Here is a 10,061-nt window from a genome sequence, read left to right on the forward strand (position 1 = left end):
TTCTGCATCCTGAGATGTAGTTCTTTTCCTGGTGGTGATTTGAACTCAAGGGCATCTATTTGTGCTCACTTACTGTCTCCTTCCTTTTCTTGAATTTCAATTCTTCATTAGTTATTTTTATTTTTTCCTTTCCACATCTTTTCAAATAATTCTTCTTGTCAAAGAAAACAAAAAACTACACAGTCAAATACGACTGCCTTTTAGCTATCATCTGTTAGTATTATCTCATTCAGGGTGGCTGTTTGATCCCTTTTTGAATCTCATTTTCTCTATATTGCTTATAAAAGGCACCCAAACTTTTCTTTTATCTATACCTCTACCCTCCCCCAGCCTCCTTTGATTTTAGTTTTTGCATTCATGATGACATTTTTGTAATACACTTAATGTAATCCTTTTGTATTTATCCTCCATATCCTTAGTTTCTGGCTTCTGTTTATGTCTTTTATAAATCTAAGTTGGGGTAAGGGGGCGCCTAGGTGGCGGCTAGGTGGTGCAGTGGATAGAACACAGGCCCTGGAGTCAGGAGTACCTGACTTCAAATCCACCCTTAGACACTTCATAATTACCTAGCTGTGTGCCCTTGCGCAAGCTACTTAGCCCCATTGCCTTGCCGAAAACCTAAGAAAAAAAAAAAACCTAAGTTGGATCATAGTTCCTTGTACTTATCTTTCCCTTTTTTCTCATTGTAATTTTTCTTCTTCAAAATTTCATTCTGGGAAATTTTCTCTCCCTCTTGGAGATGACTTTCCCTGTATAACATTGTTCTTATATGCTAGACGAGAGTTCTCATCAACTAAGGATATAAATAGTGAAATGTTTAAGACAGCTATCTCCTAATTGCAAATCAATAAATCACATTCTGGTTCAGAATTCATAGTTATTTTATCCATTAATATAAGACTTTTATTATATTAAACTCCAATGGTGGATCTATTATGATTTATGAAAGGATGTGTTCTCTCACTGGTTGTATGATATATAACTGAGCAGTCACATTGGAAACTGGGGCACTCCTGTCTGTGGTGTAAATCATTATCTTTTCAAGCCCAAAATTCTTAGTTCAGCTCACCTACGTCCATCTCCTATAATGACAAGTTTAGTGGGATATTGGAAATAACTCACAGCATTTCTAAGTGTTTCAGAAAAGAACTATAAACAACTGATCTAGAGAAAAATGTCCTTTATGAGGAGTTTAGGAAAATGAAATCCTGAGGGTTCCATGATGAGTAGGTTATTGGGATAGGCCATTTGAAGGGTCAAGTGAAGATTAAATAATGGCAGTGCAATACTCTTAGGCCCTGCATGGTCTCTCAGAGCTCTCTGAAACTTTATCAAAGTTGCACATATTTCAAGACATTTTAAAAAATGAAAAGGCATTCTTTTGTTCTCCATGCTGTGAATTTTTGCTGTTGGTATAAAATGGAAAACATTTTCAAATGTTTTTGAATTTTTTAAAAAGCAATTCTAAGGTTGTTTCACTACTATTGTTGCCTAGAGAAACACTAGGTTATTAACTACACAAAAGCAAAATCAAATAAAACCTCCCGAACCTGAGACAGATTCTAGAGATCCTCTTTTGAGAAGCTAGGAAGCTCTGCCTTCCCTTTGGAGGCCACAACATAAAGCCCACAATGTGAGAGTAGATTGCAAGTATGCTCTAGGTGGGGATCTCCTGTTAACCTATGAAGTTTTGTTTCTGTATTTAGTAAAACTGGACTCTGCTGCCATTTCCATTTCAAGGAGGGGCAGGGATTGAGGTGGAGGGAAGAAGAGGAGGCATGGTCATTTGGCATTAGACAATATCCTGTGCTAAGTTTCAATGCTAGCACTAATGTAGGCAAAATTACTAGGGCTCCAAAATTTGTGATCCAAGTTAATCCGTCAAAGCTTACCTGGAACTATCTCTCATATTGTTTGTACAGTATGTTTTTATATTATTTTTATTATTATAAATATAAGTCACCAGCAAACATGAATATTCCTAAAAATAAATAGTAAAAATAAAATTGCAGGTGAAACTGTACACCTACCATACATAGTTTTTAAAAAAATCTATATCATATTTAACATAAAAGTTCAAATACTGTCATTTTTGTTCCCCTCTGTACTTTCTTCTAATCTCTTTTGTGTTTTTTTGAATATTTCATTAGCTTTTCCTTTTTTTGCATCACTATCATTACCTACGCCTTTCCCCATAGTACCTCTCCCTCTCCAAATATAAATTCTACCATAAGAAATGTGTATAGCTAAAATAAGCAAATTTGTATTTGTTGTGTTTGAGGAGAGAGGCAGGGAATGAACAAACATTTAATTATATAATAGCCTACTCTCTGCCAGGGACTGGGCTAAGAGATTTAAAAATTATTTCATTTAATCCTTACAACAATCCTATATACTAGGTGGTCTTATCTCCATTTTAAAATTGAAACAAAATGGGGCAAATGAAAGTTAAGTGTCTTACCTGAAGCCACACAATGAAAAAGTGTTTGAGGCTGAAAATGAATTCAGGTCATGCTGACTCCAGATACAGAATTCCTTCCACATGGAATGTTTCTAAAAATGTCTGCTTTAGTCTCCGCCTGCTGCCTAACTCTTCTTTCTCAAGTGGTTTGCCAGCAAGCTTGATCAGTCAATGTTCTGGTGCTGTTATTGGTCATTACATTGAGGGGAATTTTTAAGTCTTTCAATGTTGTCCTTTAGAATAGTACTTAACTCCACCTGATTCTGCATAATAACATGCATCAGTTAGTTTATATAAAACATCTTAGGTATTATAATTTTTTTATGAATCTATTACTTTGTTTCTTAAGGTGCAATAATATCCCAACAGTCACATACCATAATTTGCACAGCCATTCCTCAGTTAATAGATGACCACTTGGCTTCCAGATTAAATTTTTGTCCATATGCATCTTTTTATCTGATTTCCTTGGAGGGTAGATTGCCCATATGCTGTAGGGGGTATTCATTTAGCTTAGAAAGTTGTCTTTCTGCATTCATGAAATTGGGTCGTGCTACCATTTTGGTTTCAGGATAGGAATTGAAGTTGGGGCCGGGATGGGGGGGGAGAAGGAACGAGGTGGTGCAAGACAGTGTCTGTTGCTAACAGTTTCAATGCAAGGAATCACTACGTCAAAGGATATGGAGAATTTTATGTGTTTGGGGACATATCTTCAAATTGCTTTCCTAATGTATTTATTTATCACTAGTGTATCAATGTGTGTTTCCTGCCACAGATAGCCCTGCCAATAATTGTTACTTTCTTCTGATTACCTTAGCCACTGATATGTAATAGGTAGAAATTCAAAGTTATTTCATTGAGTTACTATTCTCTAATGATAGTGATCTAGTTGTTCACTGCTTTAAGTTTCTTCTTTGGAGAACTGCCTATTCATGTCCTTTGACAATCCATCTATAAGACTGTAATGTATATTAATTTCCTGTATATATTAGATATTGAACTTTTATCAGAGAAATTTGCACTGAAGATTTTTCCCAGTTAAATATTTTTTTCTAAGTTACACTTCATAATCTATTGACTTTTCAATTTTATAGAATAAAATTATTCATTTTATTTCCCATTATCCTTTCTACCTTTTTTTGGATCCAAGACTCTTTTCTTACCCATAATATGAAATAAATATCATTTGCTTCTCTAATTTGTTTATACTATGATCTTTTATAGGTAGTCCATAAACATTTGAAGCTTATTGGAGTAAACAGTATGAGAAGTTGACTTGAATCTTATTTGCCCAGGACTGCTTCTCAACATTCCCAGCAGTTTCTGTCTAGTAGTGTGTCTTCATCCCAGTAACTAGTGTTCTTGCATTTATGAAATTCTAGATTATTTTGTGTATTTGATTTTTTAATCTTGTGTACAAAATTGCTCCATTAAAAGACATGGGAAAATTAGGATGATAATGTACTGGTGAAAATATGCCTAAAAGGCAATTAAATTTTTTTTGATCCATCAATACCACTACTAGCTCTATATCCCAAAGAGATTATTTAAAAAAAGGGGGGGAAACCTATTTGTACAAAAGCAGTTCAGCTCTTTTTATGATGACATGTATTTGGATGGTGAGGGTATCCATGTCATTTGGGAAATGTCTAAACAAATTGTGGGATATGAATATCATGGAATACTATTGCACTATAGGAAATGATAAGCAGTTGGATGTCAGGAAAATCTGGAAAGTGTGCAATGCAAATAAAAAATGAAATGAGCAGAACCAGAATATTGTACAAAATTGTCAGCCACATTTGACAATGATCAACTATGACTGATTTAGTTCTTCTCAGCAATCCAATGATCAAGTCCAAAAGATTCATGATGGAAAATACTACTCGCTTCTAGAGAAAGGATTGCTTTAGTCTGAATGCAGAACAAAGCATATTATTTTCATTTTATTTTTATTTTGTGCTTTTCTTCCTTTTGTTCTGTTTCTACTTTCACAATAGGACTAATATAGCAATATATTTTACAAGGAAAAAAACTCCATTTAGTTGCTTTTCTATTTAAAGTAACTCAGGACCAAATCAGAACCAAAATGCTAATGAATTCCTTTTACTTTAGCTTGAGATAATAGTAGATCTAAGTCCTATTCCTTTTCACTAATCTTTATTATTGAGATTACTGGTATTTATTTTTTTCTCCTAGATGATCAGTTTTTAAAGTTTTTAGGACTATAAAGTCCTCCTTTGATAATTTTATTGCTATATCACTGAATGTGCAAATTAATTGCAGGTGTATTGTATTGTATTGAGGGGTTAGCAGTTGTATTTGTCAACTATCCTTAGATTGTTTACTGTAAGCAATTTACTACTCCTTATCACATTTAAATTGCTGCGAACATAACTGAAAAAGAAAAAAATCAAGAACAGCAGAAAAAAAGAATCGAAATTGTATTTCTGCCCTCCTCCCCCTCCCTATCCATTTGTTTTGGCCAAGCTTACTTCATTCTTGGTTTTGGCATTCCATTGCTATTTTTTTAAATTTTTAAAAGAATATTAATTTTTCACATCACTGCTACAATAGTCTTGTTCAAATAAACATAACCCCCTCCCCCCACAAAGATAGAGAAAACTCAGTAAAATAAAGCAAGAGAAAAAAAAGTATATTTCAGTCTGTATATAGATATGATTGTCTCTGTTTCTAGGATGGATCACATTATCATAAATCCATCAGAGAAGCTGCATCAGTATTTTTCCCCCACAGTTGGAATTGTTGGATGTATTTCTCTCTATCCTATTCTTCCTCATCCCCATCCCTATTTCTCCTCACCCCCTATCCTATTTCACCTCACCCCCATTTATTCTATTCTCTCTCTCCTTCCACCCTAACCCTCCTCAAAAGTATGTTATATCTCATTACCTTCTCCTATAATCTTCCCTTTCTTCTATCCTTCCAGGCCCTTTCTCCCATCTCTATCCTCTTTTATTCCTCTAGGGTAAGATAGATTACTATATGCTATTGAGCATGAATGCTATTTCCTCTCTGAACCACTTCCCATGATAATGAAGGCTTACTCATTCTCCCTCACCTTCACCCTTTTCACTCCATTGCAAAAGATTTTTCTTGCCACTTTTACATAAAGAATCTTAGCCCGTTCTACCTCTCATTTCCCTTTCTCCAAGTACATCCCTTTCTTGCCTCTTAACTTCATCTTTATATTATACTTATATATTCAGCTCCCTCCTGTACCTTACCTGCACATACTTCTTCTAACTGCCTTTATATGAGTTATCACTATCATCTTGACATACAGGGAACAGTATTAAATTTCTCATAATTTGTCCTTCCCATCCACCCCCTCTATGCATCACCTGAATCTTGTACTTGAAGATTAAACTTTCTGTCCAACTCTGATCATTTCAACAGGAAAGTTTGAAAGTCCCCTATTTCATTGAACGTTTGTCTATTCCCCTGAGAGCATATTCAGTTTCACTGGGTTATTCTCAGTTGTAATGCAACTTCTATTGCCTTCTTAATTACCATATTCCAAGCCCTATGAGTCAGTAATATAGATGCTAAATCTTGTGCAGTCCTGACTGTAGTTTTGGGATATTTGAATTGTTTTTTTTTCTGATTGCTTGTAGTATTTTTGCTTTGATTTGGGAATTCTGCTGGCCATAATATTCCTGGGAGTTTTTATTTGAGGACCTCTTTCAGGAGGTGATTGGTATATTCCCTCAATTTCTATTTTACTTTCAGCTTCTAAGATACCAGGGCAACTTTCCTAGATAATTTCTTGAAAAATGAAGTCTAAGCTCTTTTCCTGGTAATGACGTTCAATTATTCCAGTAGCTTTTAAATTAACTCTCCTGGATCTGTTTTCCAAGTTGTTGTTTTTCCAGTGAGATGTTTCACATTTTTTTCTAGTTTTTCATTTTTTTGATTTTGTTTTATTGTTTCTTTATTTCTCACAAAGTCATCAGTTTTCCTTAGCTCCATTCTACATTTGAAAGAAAGGAATTATTTTCTTCAGATCGCTTTCTTATCTCCTTTTGCATCCGGGCCAATTCTGTGTTTTTTATACTTTCCTCTCCTCATTGACCTTTTGGACTCCTTTTTCCATTTGACCCCAACTGGTTTCTATGATGTTATTTTCTGAAATTTTTTTTAAAAAATCTCCTTCACCAAACTGCTGTCTTCATTTTTATCACTACCTAATGTTTCCTCTTCATCCCTTGATTTTCAAAATGTTCTTGAGCTTTTCCATGGTCTGAGATCATTTCATAATTTTCTTGGAGAGTTTGGATACAGCAGTTTTGATTTTGTCATCTTCAGAGTGTGTAATTTGACCCTCCATGGCACCAAAGTAATTGTCTATGGCCAGATTATTTTTCTTCTCTTTTTTGCTCATATCCCCAGCCTTTGGCTTGATTTTAACTCTGTTAAAGTATGGCTCTGCTTCCAGGATAGAGGATGAACTTTCTCAAGGTTTTAAGAGTTGTTGCAGCTATTTTCAGGGTCTCCCCCACCACCACCACCAGGGCCCTCAATTATTATCCTTTTGAGAGACTCTGACTGCTCTCTTGGCCTGTGCTCTGGTCTGTGGATGACCACAAGCACTCCCCACTGCCCTGGAGTTGTGAGGAGAGTTCCTACTCCACTATGGCAGTATGGGGCTCCAGACCGCAACTTGGATATAAATATGGGTAAAGCAACAGAGTCTGACTCCAAGGATAGCAGAGAGTTTCTATAGTCTCCCCTATCCCCCTACTGTCTGTGGGCCAAGTACTCTGGAAGCAGTGCTGGAGCTTCCACAGGCCTGCCTCTGGTTCCTGGGGTTGGGATTGGTCTGAGACCTGATCTTCCTTGGACTCGGCACACTTTCTTGTGCAGCAATTTTCCCACTGAACTTCTAAGTTGTCTTTGACAATCCCTGGCCTGAGAGAACTACCTGACCACCACCCACCGAAAGTGCCCCCAGAGATCTAGGCACTCTGAGAGTTGTTCCTTGAAGGCTGAATTTGATTTGCTTTTGCATGTTTGTGATGTGCTGTGACCCTTTCCAACTCCAGTACAACCAACACCTTTGGCGAATATTACAAGTTGTCTTGGCTTGGAAAATTGTTTCACTCAATCTTTCTATGGGGTATGCCACTCTAGAAATTGTTTAGAGTTAGAATGTAAAAGCATTTGGAGTTGTCTGGGGTTGAGCTTTTGGGATTTAACAACTTTCACTCCTCCATCTAGGCTCTGTCCCCCTTCCCTCCCCCTCCAGTATTGGATTTTAAATTATATTAATACGACCTCATCATGAATAATTAAATTCTTCTCAGATGTTTTATTTTCATTTATTTTCAGAATGTATTTTATAATTGCATTCACAAAATGCCCACATATGCATTAGCAGGTGAACTTCAGATATTTTATGCATGTAGCTATTTTAAATGAAATTTCTCTCTCTTCTGAATTTTGTATGCATAAAGAGGCATATTCAAGACTTTTGTGGGTTTATTTTTATATTTTCCTGCATTTCTGAACTTGTTTCTATTAATTTTAATTGAATCACTAAGGTTCTCTAAGGAAACCATTTTATCAACTAGAAAAAAGAGGCAATTTTGTTTCTTTTTTGCCTCTCCTTATTATGACATATAATTCTTTTGAGTTACTGATATTAGCATTTCTATTTTAATTTCACATTAAAATGAACATCCTAGCTTTACCCTGATAGTGAAAAGTTCTCTACTATTTCACAACTGTAAGCAATGTTACTTGATTGTTTTTATACTATTGAATTTGTTAAAAAAACATTCATTTATTGCTGTGCTATCTAGTATTTTTTTTAACATTTTTCACATATTGGGAAATTATACTATTTTATTGATTTCATTAACAACATTGTATATTATATTTACAATTTTCTTGATATTGAACCAACCCAGAGAATAATGTGATGTTTGTCCATCATTTTCAATATCAGGGAGGTGATTCCATGATAAACAAGTGAATTGGATCTGAGTTTGGACTAAATCACCAGTCTGTTTCTCCTCCAGAATCACCTGGGTCTAGTGGTCAGATATGAATCAGGATGATTGGAGATGGCATTGGATTTAAGCCAACCAAGGTTAAGTGACTTGCCAAAGTTCACACAGCTGGTAATTGAAAAGTGTCTGAGTTTGGATTTCGTCTCAGGTACTCCTATCCACTGTCTAGCCAATCCTATATTTCTCATATAAATTCAATCTGATATGAAATGTATAATCTTTGGACTACATTGCTATTGCATCCTTACTATTATTCGGTTCAACATTTGTGTCAATGCTGTTGTTCACTTTTCAGTTTTGAAAAGAATCAGTGACATCAAGGAATGATGTCTTGACTTGTGTATGAAATGGATTTCAATGAGGTAGAGTTGGACAAAGCCTTCATTCTTGACTTGCTCCCAGAATCATTGAGGTATAGTGGCAAGATAAAAGTCAGGAAGGCTGGTAATGGACCAGGATTGGATGAGCTTGGCATCTTCCATGTCTGACTGAGCTCTAAGTATTCCACAGCACTAAGTATTCCACTGCTTCAGTTGCCTTCATAGTCCTTGGAACAATTTATTGTCATTTGGCAATTCCACTGGAGGAAATATTTATATCCTTAGACAGATATCCCCCTCACTCACCAATGGTGTTGAGGTTTGTTAATTTCCTGCCATTCTTATCAATATCCATTGAAAAGTATATCCTATACTTTTCTTTCTCCTGCATCTCTCAATGGTTTAGAAATCAGGACCGCATTTATCTCACAGAAGGAACTGAGCATAATTCTATCTTTCTCTATTCTTGTGAACAATTTGAACGAAATTATTCTTTAAAAATTATTTTAATAGAATTCACCTGTTAATTCATCTGTTCCTTGGGTTCACGTGTGGCTTGTTCATTTTTTCTGATATTGGGTGATGTTGAGTGTCTTATAATTTTTAGAAGTAGTTGTCCATTTTATTTAAAGCTTTCTGGTTTTTGGTGTAAGTTGGATGGCATTGTTTCTAGTATCCTTATTTACTTTTCATCTGTTTTTTGACTTGCTTTTTTATTTTAGAAATTTTCCTTTTTATAAAATAAAATCAACTAACGTCATTTTCAATTTTACTAAATCCCCTAAACCTGGTGATTTTTATCAATTCATTTTTGGTTTTGTTTTCCATTTTACTTCATTCTTTTTTCATTTTTAAATTTTAAAAATTAGTTTCCTTTTAAATTTTGAGCTTTTTTAAAAAATATATGGAGGTTTCTTTTTTGAAAAAATATGATTCATATTTGCTTTCTCTTTTATTGATAAAATTATTCACAAATATTACATTGTCCTAAGGACATCTTTAATTTCACAAAATTTTGGTGTGTTTTCTGGTTGTTAACTTGTTCTGTAAAGATATTATCTATTGTTTCTATGTTTTTTCTTTGATATACTGATGACATTTTAGTATTCAAGTACTTAGTTTACATTTATTTTCAAATCTTTTCCTCTAAGTTCTTCTATTAATAGAAATTTTTTGTGTGACAGGAAATAAGGATGTATTTAATGCTTCTCCTACACACATTTCTAAGGTGTTTATTTTAAATGC

At 34.8% G+C, this 10,061-nt stretch overlaps 1 long non-coding RNA gene across 1 annotated transcript; it reads right to left on the bottom strand.

Annotated features, from left to right (window-relative positions):
- Positions 1–305: 305 nt before the first annotated feature.
- On the bottom strand, positions 306–4,114 carry LOC141520959 (uncharacterized). The gene is made up of 3 exons (XR_012477811.1): positions 2,839–4,114; positions 2,462–2,724; positions 306–793 (listed from the first exon to the last, which is right to left on the bottom strand). It is a non-coding gene; the product is annotated as an uncharacterized LOC141520959 (long non-coding RNA).
- Positions 4,115–10,061: the final 5,947 nt, after the last annotated feature.

Source organism: Macrotis lagotis, chromosome 1 (genome assembly GCF_037893015.1).
Source record: "Macrotis lagotis isolate mMagLag1 chromosome 1, bilby.v1.9.chrom.fasta, whole genome shotgun sequence".
In the NCBI taxonomy this organism is placed as follows: Eukaryota; Metazoa; Chordata; class Mammalia; order Peramelemorphia; family Peramelidae; genus Macrotis; species Macrotis lagotis.